The 14,478-nt window shown below is 37.4% G+C and overlaps 1 long non-coding RNA gene across 2 annotated transcripts; it reads right to left on the bottom strand.

The window, feature by feature from the left end:
* Positions 1–13,608: 13,608 nt before the first annotated feature.
* LOC135937895 (uncharacterized) lies at positions 13,609–14,135 on the bottom strand. 2 transcript variants are annotated; one of them, XR_010574572.1, is made up of 3 exons: positions 14,019–14,135; positions 13,853–13,969; positions 13,609–13,785 (listed from the first exon to the last, which is right to left on the bottom strand). It is a non-coding gene; the product is annotated as an uncharacterized LOC135937895 (long non-coding RNA). The 2 variants fall into 2 exon arrangements; XR_010574571.1 differs by having other exon boundaries at positions 13,853–13,961.
* Between the last annotated feature and the right edge of the window lie 343 nt (positions 14,136–14,478).

Below are 14,478 nucleotides of genomic sequence, written 5' to 3'. Positions count from 1 at the left end.
AATGCCCCTAATATCTCAAGGCCTAGACATGCACACTCTGGTTGCCAAAAATGTCAACGATTTTCCTGAATTCACTGTCGTTAAGTGATTCGGATAGCAGGCCTTGCTGGTGAGGCATGCTTTATTTCAGCTATTTGTGGGGATAATAATTGTTAAGAAAGATGACTCCTCTATTTCATTAAAAAAATATGCACTTAATTAAAAAAAAGAAAAAGCAATTAACTAAAATTATGAAAAAAAGAGATTTCAATCGAGAGGGAAGCTGTTCCATAAAAGAAGTCTCTTTGAATTTTCCTGCCATTTGCTCACAAAAACTGCTGATTTAATTGCAAAATACCTCTCTCAGTTCTCTCATTTTATTTTGCACAATTTTAAAAGAGAGTACTTATGTATAACTTTTGTAGCTGAATTTTAATTTAATGGATATATAGTGTACAAGTTAAGTTTGTTTTGTTTCCCATATGGGCATTTGTAATGAGATACAGAAATAGCAGAAAGAATTTTATTTGGTTAATTGGTTAGACCGCTCTGAAGAGAATAAAATAATTTAGTGACATGCCAGGTCACTGCACAGTAACTAAAATGCAGTTCTAATTTAATTTTTTACGCTGGCAATACACTTTAGTAACTAACCTAGCTTATAGTCCTCATTAAAATGTGTTAAATAATGCAGCATCTTATAAGAGGCCAAGAAAATGAACCATATACATTTTTATATAAAATTTGTGTTTTTATAATATGCTATAATTTAATTTGACACTTATTTCCTAAAATTCTTGAGAGCTTTTTGTTTACATGTTGAAATTATAATCAGGATAGTTGCATATTTAAAAATGATTTGATACAAAATACAAAAAGATATTTTGAGTTCAAAACAAAATGCAATCTGCGAATGAAAATATAATGACATGTTAAATGTAAAGATTTGACAATGGACGGATGGTTGACGCGTTAATATTAGAGCATCTATTCCATTTATGAAGGTGATATTGGGCGACCAAATTCGTAGGCGATGATTTCACCCGTACCGCCGCTCGTCAGTATCCAATCAGTCTGGATGCCAGGGAAGGCCACATTAAGAGCAGAACCTAATTCACATTCCATCAACCTTTCCGTCGGCTGATTGCTCTCAGTCACGTACACCGTGTAAATTATTTTTTTTTCAAGCAGATACGGCATGGTCAGTCTGATCATTTTGTTCTTTTGCTCCATGTTGTCTGAGCCGGAAAAAAATGATGAATCAAACGTTGCTACTGTTCCATCATCTTCACTTTTCACTCCAATGCCAATCTTAATATAGAACTTCTTGTTGACTTTCAAGTATTTGCTCGCGTCAACTCCCACTGAGAGCAAGTACGTGTTTCTTTCAGGTATGAGCCATTGACTATTCTGATTATCATCTTTGACCTCATTAGATGTGAGGAGCACAATCTTTGTGTCAGGATGAAACCGGCATCTCCACCCTGAGTTCAAATCCAACCCTATCAGGCTTTCAAGTAAAGGTCCCTGCTGTGTGTGGACAAAGCTATAGATGCTCATTTTCTCTTGAGGAGTGAGAATGGACGAGTCATCCATGAAGAGCTGAGCAAAGTCTCGTGCGGTGAAAGCTTTGAATCTGACCATTTTAAGAAGTTCGGAGACCTTAACCCGGATTATTGCCGTTGACATTTCATTAGCCCCTCCAACTTGGGCCTCCCCCCATCTCGTGAGGGCGTCTAAGAAGTCCTTCTCACTGCCAATATTGATGTATGTTTCCTTAAAAATGGCTTGAATAGTGTCCTCTAAATTTTCAAAACTACTTTTCTCTTCACAAGCTTCATGCATGGACTTAAGTACTTCACCGCCCCTTTGGGAGATCAACTGGAAAATCGAAATTAAAATCAAATCAAATTAATGCATGCTTGCTCAGAACACTTACTTGCATTGTCCTTTCCTTCTCATTTGCCATGTCCTTATAGAACGTAAAAAGTAAGTGCAACCAGAGCAAATCGTCAACAGGGAGATCAAATAAGTTTAGGCAGTTCCAGGCCGTGATCTCCCTTAACTTTAGCATGTTCCATTGTGATGTAAATTTGATCAATTCCACATTGAATTCCAAGTCGTTATTCTGTGTTTTTGTGTCACAACCATACACGAACCTGGATGTTCGAGGCGAGTGTATTAATTAAACTAAGTGAATTTGAATCGCAATTATCACACTTGTACCTCAGGGCTGCTACTACTATTCCAGAGCTAAATGTTTCGAAGCAGGTAATTGGTTTATCCTTATGTATTTTGGCATCTTTAAAAGAATTGAAAAACACGTCACTTGCAAGGGAGAGTATTACGCGGTGACACTTGAAGAACTGAAAAATAATGTACAATTTTTTATGTATATTTTAAAATGAAATCGAAATAAGGTATCCGCTTTGTTTACCTGCGGTGGGTTAGAATTATTTCCAACCTTTACAGTGCAGTCATAGTACTCTCCAGAAAGCAACAGTTCCAGCATCTTATTATTTACATCTTCCATATACTCATTCTTTATATTAGCCAAGGCTGTTGCGACTGCCATGTTTGTGCTAAAAATAACAAGTGATGTTAAAGTTAAAACCGTATAAAAATAAATTTGATCGATCATGTCACTAAACAGTGATCAAACGAATAAAATATTTCCTAATCCTTGACTAGTGGTTTTTGCTGGACTTTACAGAGTTCTGTTCTTCCCCTAAAAATTTGAGACGGTCACACATTTAAATAATTTGCTTGAGTAATATAAAGAGAAAAATGTCTCAAATTCCTTTTAGAATACTACAAAATTTTTTAGGAATTGAACAAATAAATACCGATAAAATGCGGGTCTCTGCTCACAGTATATTCTTAAAATAACTTAAATTTTTATCCAAAAGCTGACGATATTTTCTTTTTCTGCTTACTGGATTGGGTTTGTTGAATTTTCAAAAACATCAATAAGTTTGCAAAATAAAAAGATAAAAATTAACTTGTAAAATGGACACAGCACTATAAATATGTCGTGTAATATTTTCCGATTCTTTTCGCGCTTTAAATATATATATTTTAGAAAGTTAATTTTAATCAAAATTAATTTTTCAGCTATATGTACTTAAAAGATATGAAATATTTTGTTGCATTAAAGCTGCTGAAAACAGTGACTCAGTTCATAAGTAATTATTTGAATGTATAAAAAGCTCAAGACGAGTCCTAAACAAACCTTAAAAACTTCTGAAATTAAAGCTGACAGGCTGTGATTTCGAGAGATGATGCAAAGAGATAGCAAAAATTCGAGTGGTCCTTATGTGTGCCGCTGAATTTTATAACCTACCCCGTCAGTGTCTGCTCATAGTTTGAATAGGGGGAAACGAATTTGCGGCTGTATAAAGAAAATGCGTGGGCAGAGAGGCGCATGACTGACATGCTTAAGAAAAATGATAAATATGCTTCAACATCGTGCTGTTTCACAAAGCAAGACGAATTCTTAGAATTTTGTACCGGCAAATGAAAACTGATGGAATAGTTTGAATCCTCGGATCTCATTAATTTTGCAATTTAAACAATTTAAAATGAAAGAAATGCTTATATTCTAAGCTGTGGCTTCTTTATTTTCTTGGAAAGGACATTGAGACGCCCCAGACTTAAAAAAGGGACATCTCGCCGGTGGTGCATCAAACCCGCTCTCTCAGTTTTCCACGGCCTCCACAGCCACTATGATATTATATACACATACATTTTATTCACTATATGTAATGTATTTTCCAGTGACAATTTTACTATAGTTATTCAGTTTTCAGTGTTTGTCTCCCACTCACCCATCCTGGCACGTCCAGTTCACGCAATTTAATTTAAATTAAAAGTAAAGCTTTCCAGAAATTTTGTGATATTATACAAAAATCCTTTTTACTTGTTAGAAGATACTAATTGAACTTTCTCAATCTGGAAAAATCCAGACAAACTTCTTTGAGAGGATTAGAAATAGATAATAAGCGCATTAAAAGTCATGCTCTCAACCTGAAATTCTCAAGCTCACGGTCCTTATTTGATTAAAATTCATTTTTCTTTTACTCTATTGCATTTGATTTATTTCAATAAAATTCTTTTCCATAGATAAAACAGAAAATTATGTTTAAAATGCAGCATTTTCTAATAGATGCATAATACAAATTGGTTTATACATATTATATCTTATGTTAAAAATTTGGAATAAATATAATATTGACTATATCGTACATCTTGCTCTTACTAAAAGATATGAGCGTCTAATTTCAGTTCAAATAAATTCAATTAATGGTCCTGATACTAAAAGCAGTATCAATAAGTGCACTTTATGCTACAATTTTAATTACAAAAAATGTCGATTTTTCCTGATTTTATTCAGTCGCAGTAAATGATCCGTTTAAAAAGCAGATCATAAAATTGCATTTTGGGTCAGAGGGCGAGCGAACTCAAAATCACATATGTCCCCAGCTCCTGTACAACTAAGCTGGACATTTGGACCACCACTGATTGTAATCTGGTAATCAACGCATCCAAATTCGCCGGGCGCGAAGCCTTTGATTAACTTGTTTGTCTCCTTTTCAACCAAAGTGATGTTGTATGTAATTCCAGCCTCCAACAGAAAAGGTTCCAGCAGCCTAATTTTATTGTCATCTGGCACTTGATCACACCTCATGGTAAAATCATCTGGTGTAGGCGAATCAGTAGAATTTTTAATCTGCCGCTTAATCTTAACACGCACCTCTTCTGCACTAGTTTGCTGGATGCGCGTGTCGGACAGCCAAACTGAAAGAAGATACAGGTCGGCACTGACTTTTAGGTTTTGGCTTCTTGTCCCTGTTATATTTGGGATGATTGTGCCATGGAGACACACTTTCTTAGCGCTGATTGGATCAAATCTGCCTCTATGTCCAGAGCGAACGTCAAGCTCTGACAAGCTACTGGATATACGTTTTTGCTCATTTTGGGTATGACAATATGTTAACAATTCATGTTTGTCGTTTCTAGTTAAAAAATCAGTCTCTTGATGTTCGTTAAGAAGACAGCAAAAATCTTCTATACTGAAGGCTTTGAACCTGATCTTTTGGAGCAGTTCCTTGAAATCGCTTACCACCTCGTCAGCCTCTTGTTCTTGTGCATTACTCCAACTCACGATGGCGTCATACAAGTCCTTCTCACTGAACAAGTTGATGGAATCTTGTTCTAGTAAGGCTTTGATGGTATCTTTGTGCACACCACGTCGTTTTTCAACAGTCGAAGATTTTAGAGTTGTCAACACCGCGCCACCCTTGTCGCAGATCACCTACAGAAATTCAATTTGGCTTAATATCACTTTGCAAAATCACAGCGATTAAACTGAAACATTAAGGCACCAAAATTTATAGAGCTGCTAATAAAATTATCGCACCGGTCTGCTGTTACAAACGCGTCATTGGAACTAACATTTGAGTAAAAAGTTGATAATATTCGCGCGAAATATAAATGACTAAAATCATAGCTTCTTAACTATCAAATGTTCCAATTCAACGCACAAACTCAATTGATAAATCAATACATACCTTCATAATTTCTTCTGCCTCCACTAGTAAGGAATGCTTTGTGAAAAGATGGTGCAATTCCAGCAAATGAGAAGGGGCCGAGAAGGATTTGAAGCACACCTTGACCGCAGTTTTAATTAAATATTTCATTTTCCAGTCACAAGCGAATTTCAAAACGTTTTTCGTCAAAGCGAAATCGTTCTCCATCAGCGATTCGGGTTTCAAGCCATACACAAATCTGGAATAATTGTTAATTTTGAAAACTGGACGAAAACTGTTTGTTTTTACTATCATACCTCATGGCTGCCTCAAAAGTTTCAGGGGTGACATCTGGGATTAAAACTGCTGGCCCCTGCTGAGGTCTATTTTCCTTCCAGTGTTTTATCAATTCTTCACTCTCAGCAGCTATTATCACGCGGTGGCAATGGAAAATTTTCTGAGAATTAATGAATTAATTAGATTCTTTATTGGGTTTAACCGCTCTAGATTGTTTTACATCGCCAACATTGAATCTGCAATCGCTGTACTCTTGACTCTGGTACAATTGCAGCTTTTGCTTGCTCAAGTCGAAGAAATGCTCCTCAAACAAAGATCCTTTTGGGTAGTGTACCGCCGCCATGATTAATCTAAAAGAATATCAAATAACGTAGAGTTAGAGCGGGGTACAAAATATTTTGTCGCTCATTTAGTGAACATGCGTGTATTATTACACGCGCCAGGTCATATCTGACAAGCACCAAAAGGAGAGAAAATCGAATTCCGTAAATGACAGAAATTCCACGCATTTTACTGCTTTCAAATTCATGGCATTTCAAGAAACAAAAATATGAAGGTTAAATTTAAATTGAATAAGAATAAAGAAGTGAAGCCTGGAAATTTTTTGATTGATTGCGCCGATCGGACCTAAAAATCACAGATTCCACATTCGTGCATAGAAGAAAAAGATATAACTAAAAAAGCTATCCACATTTTGATCTTTGGACCTGACCGGCGAAAACCGATTTCGCACAGCTAGTCACAGTTGGGAAAAATAATGTTTGGAATTTATGTGACATTTTTGCTGCAAAGCCATAGGAAATAAATTCCATAAATATCTTAAATTCCACGCATGTCTTTCCAAATCGTGTTGTGAAAAGAGAGAAAAAATGGTTAATTTATTTTTAAGGGATAAATAAATAAGTTTTTTTAACTTTAACTTTTCTAGAAATTTACCGTCAAAGCAAAATTTCAGTCAGCTTAAAGTATAACGTTGTTATTTTTTATGACATTTAACTTTAGGAAGTCAATCAACTAAACCAAAATAAAAACAGTCTTGACTGTAAAAAGCTAAAATCAGATTTAAATTAATGATTTATTTACTAAAAACATTTAATATCAGAAAATATGATCAAAATCTATCAAATTAGGCCTTATCGCTTGTTAAAATTTTTGTCTTAACATGACAGCGGAAATAATCACTCACCAATAATGCGACTGCTGCCAAAACGTTGCCTGGTCTGGGTCAATCCTTAAAGTGTGAACGAATGTAGCGACTAGTAGTGAGAATTAAGGAGAGTAGATGCTTCTCCTTAGTGAGAAATAAGCCCCTAAAATCTCAAGGTCTTGACATGCACACTCTGGTTGCCAAAAATGTCAACGATTTTCCTGAATTCACTGTCGTTAGATGTAAGGAGAGTCCTCTCCTTAGTTAGATGATTCACATTGCAGGTCTGTCTGGCGAGGCATTTTATTAGCTATTTGTGGGAATACAAATGAAAATTGTTAAGAAAGACTCCCATTTTATTAAAAAATACGCACTGAATTAACAAAAGTTAAAAGCAATTAGCTATAATTATTAAAACACGAGAACTCATTCTAAAATATCAAGAGGGAAGTTGCTCCACAAAATAGTTCTTTTTGTGGGGGTTGCATATTTACTATCTGCGTTGCTCTAAATTCATACAAACTTGTTTCATTTGGTTGAGAAATAGATAGCGCATATATCTATATCTCTTCCATGCACGAAACTTTCTAAATTTCACAAATTTTGTCTTACTGTTTTTAGCCAGAGTAGCCTTGATTACTAACGGTTACAAAGAGAAAAACCTTATGCGTATGTGCTTCACAAAATAATATATTCTTGGAAAAATTTAAGATTTTTTTCTATGATTCAACTTGAATATTACAAAATGGTGCAGATATACAGAAAAGGGGTGCTGCAGTGTTTTATACGAATAGGAAAAGGCTTTATAGTAAAGTCATATTATACAACATCATAATATTATTTAATTTCGAAAAAATTACTTCAGTTTTGTCATTTAAGTGATGTAAAGCTACCTTATATCGGGTATATAAAACAACGCCCAACTGCATGTAATTGAAAAAAATGTTTTGCTCACAATTAGTCTATTGTAAGGGTGAAAGAAAAAACATTGGCTCTACATTTATTCACACGAGTTCTTAAATGCATGATTTCAATTCGTATTCGTACAATACGATAAATAAAAAATTTAAACCAACTGATCGTGAGTCGCCGATAGTGTGTCCCGCGACGAAATTTATGCAAACGAAATTGATAAAATCGCGCCCCGTGCGCCGCGCAGTCGAGCAGACTGGCGTTGTTGGCTGAGAAGACGCCTTTGTAGCAATAAATCGTTCGGATTTGCATTTCTCGAGACAGCTGGGTCGCTCGGGTGCAACAAATAGTACGTGCGCTCCGTGCACAGCGCACATATATACATATCCGAGCCTGGTGTGTTTTGTTTCGGCATTTGCATTTGTTTGCAGCGATAAGCAGGGCATAAATCAAAAGACGGCGAGAATAGCGCTCCAGCGAATTAATTCGAAGCGAGAAACACTCCGAGTTGAATAGCAAATTCGCGTGACTTTCTACCCCGCAACACAACAGCCGCGCGCTTTCTTGTGTGTGTCTTTGCTATTCTTGCAAATAAACTCGATCTGCCAGCCACCTCCACTATCAATTGTCGCAAATCAATACTCCCGAGGGTGATCTTCTCTGGCCAAGCACTCTCTTCTCATCCTACTATTTGCATTTATCTTGCTCCATTTGTCTCTTCTTAAAATGAATACCCCTACGGTTGCCAGCTTCTTTCAGAATTTGCAATAAATCACTTTTTCCCGAAACAATTTTAAAATATAATTCGAGATTATGAATTTGTGCGTTCAGACCATAAATATTTTGCTAAAATGCCTGGTTTCCTGATAAGGCTCTAAGTTTTTCATATCAGAAAAAAACACAAAATTGGGTGAAAAAAATTGATTTTACATTATGCATCCTGGTGGCGGTAAAATTGAGCAATTATGTAAGTTTTGAATCTAAAGTCTGAACCAGAGAAGGATGATAATAATAGTTACTACACCAACGCACAAAAAGCCAAAATCGCGCGCTAATTTGGTCATTTAAATCTGATTTAACAAATCCTGTGAATGTTTTCCTAATTCCTAAAATTTACAGGTGGAGGTTTGTGCCAATTTGGTTACATGAAAAGAAAGCTTTCAAAAAAAAAAGAATTAAACTCGATTTTTTTGCAATCACTATATAATAAAATTATTTTTGTTTATTTGTCTTGTTAATTGGAACCCGCGAAATCGTCAATCTGGATATCGTGGTGAAACGTGAGCCATTTTTCAACGAGCTTTGTGAACCCAATAACATCAGCAACCAGAGATAAAATCTAGTAATTACAAAGCGTGTATAAAACGAATCGCTTCGCAACTCGCCTGCTCCACAGTGGACAGGTTGCAGGTCATTTCTCCTGCCCCATCCGCCATTCTCTTTGCTGATTTAATTCCCGTTAATTGGATTGCGCTTCGGTTGACGACAGCAGGAAACAAAATAACTCGGCACAAACGTTGCAAGTTGGAGAGCCCCATATAGCAAAGCGGGCGCGCTGATTACTGCAGAACGAGACTGGGGTCGACGATGCTTCAGACCCTCGACTATACTAACAATATGTAAGTCGCGTTTTCATGCTGCCCTTTGTGCTGTTGAGTTTTTGGCTCTCTATACCGATGGCTGTCACAATCACGGGCCAAATTTTCAACTCACAAACTTCATATCATGCATGGAAAGAACGTTTCAACGTGTATATTGTGTAGCAAAGCTCAAATCAGCTACAATTTTTTGCCTCCTCTTACAATTGATGTCTGTAACCTATTCTAAATTCTTCAAAACTAAAAGGATTTGTCGTTTCTGAATTGGCAATAAGTGCTGAATGCAGCAGCTTCTACAAAGAGGTGACAATGTGCCTGTCAGCAGGCGAACCATAAATAATTCGCTCATTTCGTGCGCAGTGCGGCTCATCACATCAGAAGGAAGCAGCCAGAGCAAAGATCCCGCCGCCAACGAGAGCGTCTCGTGTGACATTTGAATGGTGCTCATTCGAATGCCATTAATGCGATTGTTACATAATTCGGGCGAATGCAGCCGCAGCTAGAGCGAAGCCGACGTAATTTATCGCGACAGAGCGTTTCCTGCGCCCAACTCGAACGTATAGCAAAAGAAGGGAAATCATCTATTTGCCGCTGCGCTGCTGCTGCTGCTGCTGCTGCTGCTGTTACAGGACGAGCGAGATTTATTTTATCGCCGCGGCCAGAAGAGCACAAAGTTTTATTTGCTGCTGCTGCAATCGCTGGTGTTTGTCTTTGGTCCTGCTTTACGACTCAAATCTATTTCGTTTTCAGCGCGAGACCTGCGAATCGATACACACACATCTCTGAGTAGAAAGCTGCGGAATGAGTGAGGCCGTAAAATCGACCTGATGATTGCTGCATAAAAATCGTCGCTCTTCCCGTAAAAGTTTGGCATCATAAATCTGCCCGGCGGGTGGCGATCGATTTTGGAGAATTTCCTCTGCAAAGAGCTGATCTTGCCGCTTTCCCGATCGTCCTCGGCTCAGCAGCTTCTCGTCGAATGCAAATTTATCAGAGCCTGATTCGTTCGGCACCTGAGTCGTAAAGAAAGTTCGACGGGAAGTATTAAAAAGCTATCCTTGCGCCCGCTTTGGTCCCAAAGCTGCGCAGACATTGTACTTGAAAAATTGCCCTCGTTCATTTGCCTTGACAAAATTCTCAGATATGTCCCGCCTGACCAAAAATCTCGGTTGGTTCAGGCATCGTAAATATTTTTAAAGGCTAGTTTGGTGTTTTTGGATAGATATTTGATAAAATTGGAGTTTTTTTAAGGATTCTAGAGGTGTTTTTGATTTTCAAGCTCAACCAGCAGCCAGACTTGTCACTTGACTCGGTTCCACTGTTAATATCCACGGTTAGCTCCATGTTATTTATGAGATTTTGAATCATTCGAAAGAACAAAAATATTGGAGGGTTAGAGGATTAATTAATTCCAAGGATTTTAATTTTGCATAAATATACAACTTTTACAGAGTGAAATATCGATAGCTCTGAGAGAAAATCCTAGATTTTGGGTTCCATCAATTTTAAGGATTTAAAGAAGCCATTTTTTAAATTCGTTTTGGAATTTGTTTCTATTATGTTGTATAGCTCTCAAACTTCTCGAGATGAAATACTGCTCGCTCCACAAGCTTTGACAATTAACAGCAAACTTGAAGTTGAAAACTGAGTTCTGGAGGAGGATGCGCGGAGTGAGTTTAGAAGCAGCAGCAGCACAAGGTGTATCAAAGTGTGCATGAAGGCTTAGCCGGAAATTAATTAACCGCGCCCTAATTGCCCTCTCGACTGCGGGAATGCTAATTAATTCGACCCCAATTGCGAATCAGTTTAAATTAAAGGCCGTTTTGTCGGGGCATGCACTCGTGATTCAGCCGGCGTTTCGTTCACGCCACACGGCCACTGCAAATTGAATTCTGCTGCGCGATATTATTGCAGTGCAGTCGTCGCATGGCCGCCGCCGTTGCCGCCGCTTTCTCATTACGGCGAGCGGAAGAGAGAGAGAGAGAGAGAGAGAGAGAGAGAGAGAGAGAGAGAGAGAGAGAGAGAGAGAGACGTCGTTGGTGCATTTGTATGCATACGACGCCGGGCTTGTCTATATTTGCATCTCGGCCCGAGAAGCCATTGTGATGCCCATCTCGTGCACCTGCATCGCAGCAGCTAATTAGCATTGCCAATGTGAGACGTGTGTATACTCGCCCTGCTCCCGTGACAGCCGCCGCTCTTTCTCTCTGCAATATTTGCACGCTTTTCCAATTAATTTCAAAGTGCTTCCCCTTATCAAAGCGATTTAAAATTGTATGCTTCAAAAGCAAAATAATTCCACGAGATGAGATAATAGATTTGTTAACAAAATAATAAAGAAATTGAAAGTTCAAACAGAAAATTCAAGAAAAATTTTAAGGGCATGGGCTTGATTAAATTCGGTGGAGTTGTTGCTGTCTCGTGAATCTTGTAGTTTTCAGGAAACAAAGGGCCAACCAAATGTTGTTTTGGAATTCAGCTGATCTAAAAAAAATCAAAATTGCGGTTGGAACAAGGTTGGGTTCTTCCTTGGAGTAGAACGAGACCACCAAAACAGGCTAGTAATCAAAGAAGTAGAATTCAAATTTATTTTCCAAAAGCAAATTTTTTGATTTACGGCCGAAAAAGTTTAATATTGTTTGATATTGTTCAATTTACTTTAGTTTGATATCAATGGCACCAAGCTCGCAAATTTTCTAATAATTGTTTTAAAATATTAGCAATATACTTACGACAAATTCGTTTTCTCTTGATTGATCATTCTATATATTTGAATGTAATTAATTGCTCCACATATATATGCTACAATTTCCAGATTTGTTTCTGGTAATCCAATTAAACGGCATCATGTCAATTCAATTACCGCAGTTGCAATAATTAAGCGGCTAAGCCACAGTGCAGCGGACGAAAAAAGTCTTCGAATGTGCGGCGCGCTGATTAAAAGCGGTCTAGCTGGTAATTAATTTAAATCGTGCGCCCTAATGGCTTTCAAAGGACACCGCTTGCTGCCTGCCGCTGTATGCATATAATTATTAATAAATCCGTTTCATTTGCCGACTGGCTAATTCATCCAGCCAGCCAGCCGGAGTTGCATAATTTGGTATGCTAAGCATCGTCGGCAAACACTGCACTCACACATATACACGAATTCTGTTTGCGCTGCTCGCTCGCGAATGAGCGAACATGCAATTACTTGACTCGCTGCACCTGAGCTTGTTGTTCCTGACAAATTACACATGATTAATGCCTCTGCATCAAGCTCTTGCAAATTTGTTTAAGCTTAGACCTGACTACGGCTGTTAGCGAATAATTAAGTATTTTTCCAAAATCGTGCAGAGCTAATTTTGCACAACTCGTTCATTAATTACTACTTTTGATGTTTATCTCGACAGTGGAATTTAAAAATCATGCACCTAGTGATTTTCATTTTTAATCGTGAAAGGCTAATAAAGGCAGCACTTGGTTTTTAATTTAAATTAAAATTTGCATGGCTGAAACCCTAAATGACATAAATGAGTCATTTTCTACCCTCTTATTGAGCTTTTGACCTAAACTTTTACATTTTTCAAAGATGGATGCATTTTAGCTTTTAAAAATGTATTACACCAGTTTCGAAACCCCCTTAATTGTCTGAAGCTACCAAAAGCAGTTATGATATTGAATTTTAAGCACTTCCGCTTCGCTTTCAGTCTCAATATTGTGACTGTGTATTCTGCACTTAAAATTATTCCTTTTGAAGCAATGAAATAGAAAACTAGCCCTACTAATCACTGTAGAAACGTCAAAAAAGAGTAGTGTTATATTTATTTATTTTATTTACTATTTATTTGGTAAGGGTACATCAAAAGAAATTATTTTAAGTGGAGAATTCACAGCAGCATAGGGTTGAGTCTTAAATCACAGTGGAAAAGTGCCTTAAAATCGTAATGTGTTCGTGGATCATGTCATCATGTGGTCTGGGTGACATCTGCATCACGTAATAAAAGAATAGAGATGTGCCAAATTATCCGTTGAAATTTTGCCGCCAGTAAAAATGACCAAACTTTGGATTAAATTGCCACGGAAAACGGATTCAACGAAAATGATGAGTTTAAAGGATATTTTTTTAATAGCTTTATTAAAATACCTTTAGATTACACATGTAAACATTTCGCTTTATTAATGATACATTTAATTAATAAAAATATGAAGCTACGTTGGAATTGCTGTGTAATTCGTATCCGAGTCGAAAACCAAGCAGGTTTTTTTACAATACGGGCAACGAACACGGAACTTCCAGTCGGGCCGGAAACACGATATCAACGGGCAGCACGGGAATAAACAACTATTATATAAGAAAACGTTTATGCATTTTGAGAACTCAACACACGCAGCGAGAGAGCCTTTTTTACCTAATAAAACAAAAGGTGGGACGCGTCTGGAGCATTCCGGTGAACGGCGCCTTCTTCCAACAGTGCGGGCATACCAACCGACCTGAGCCTGGCTGGAGAAGAAATTCACCTGGAAAACTATTTCCGCTGCACACTATATGAAACGTGCATAATCCGAATTGCTTACTCGACTCGGCTTTCCTGAGGGGCGCTTTGAAAACTTTGTGCTCGCGCCGCGCGTATCCTGGCGGCGGAATGTACGTCACCCTCACTTCCCTTTCAACCATCTCATACGTGCAGAAAACTGCTTGCAAGAATTAATATTTTGAGTATAAACACTGAATGCGACGCGTGAGTAACGCAATAATTGAAAACTTAACAATTAAGAGTAAAGAAGACTAGAATGAGTAATTGTTGTGAATCCTCAGTTGATAACAAAGATATTGTCAAACTCTAATTTTTTTAGAGCTGGATTTATACGAATTTCAAATTTAGATCAGAAGACCCCAATATGACATTTTGCAATCGATTATATTTATTTTTTGCTCTGTTGATAAAAACTGATGCCATATATTTTTGGGAGTTATTTAAAGAGGAATGATAGTGCAAAAGCCTGGAAAATGCTTGTTGCCAATGCATAAACTCGT

The sequence above is a fragment of the Cloeon dipterum genome, chromosome 2 (genome assembly GCF_949628265.1).
Source record: "Cloeon dipterum chromosome 2, ieCloDipt1.1, whole genome shotgun sequence".
In the NCBI taxonomy this organism is placed as follows: Eukaryota; Metazoa; Arthropoda; class Insecta; order Ephemeroptera; family Baetidae; genus Cloeon; species Cloeon dipterum.
This window is presented reverse-complemented; position numbering and strand designations above follow the sequence as displayed.